Source organism: Sinocyclocheilus anshuiensis, unplaced genomic scaffold, assembly GCF_001515605.1.
Source record: "Sinocyclocheilus anshuiensis isolate Anshui unplaced genomic scaffold, SAMN03320099.WGS_v1.1 scaffold572, whole genome shotgun sequence".
Lineage (NCBI taxonomy): Eukaryota > Metazoa > Chordata > Actinopteri > Cypriniformes > Cyprinidae > Sinocyclocheilus > Sinocyclocheilus anshuiensis.
The window spans coordinates 886,136-886,627 of NW_015555778.1; positions in this window are offsets into that span (position 1 = coordinate 886,136).

Below are 492 nucleotides of genomic sequence, written 5' to 3' on the forward strand. Positions count from 1 at the left end.
CGTTCGTGTCATCGCTATTTGACACCAGATGACACACACGATCTATGTGTTGTTTGTTTGGGCGAAGAGCACGCACGCCATGTCCTCGGGGGCAATCTGCGCGCATTGTGTGTTTTTTCCAATGAAAAAGCTCCGTTCTCGTTTGTCTCTCTTTTCGAGTAAAGAGGGGCAGCCATCTGCTCCCCGCGGTTCAGGACCCGCTGCTGCTGAGGCACGGAGGAGAATGAGCTCGTGGGGATCTCAGGTGGACCTGGCCGATGAGTTTAAAGAGGGGCTTTCCCTCTCGCGCTCATCGGCAGCGGGCGAGAGACAGCCGCTGGAGGATGATGTTCTCTCTTTAACATCATCTGATCCAGGGAGGGCGAAGAAGCTGAGGCTGAGCCTTCCCAATCCTCCTGCCCTGCGTATGATGAGTGATGAGCTTTTATGGATCGCGCCACGGCGAGGCTTGACTTGCCGTGGAAGCGAACTAAGGAAGTGACGTGTGACGTC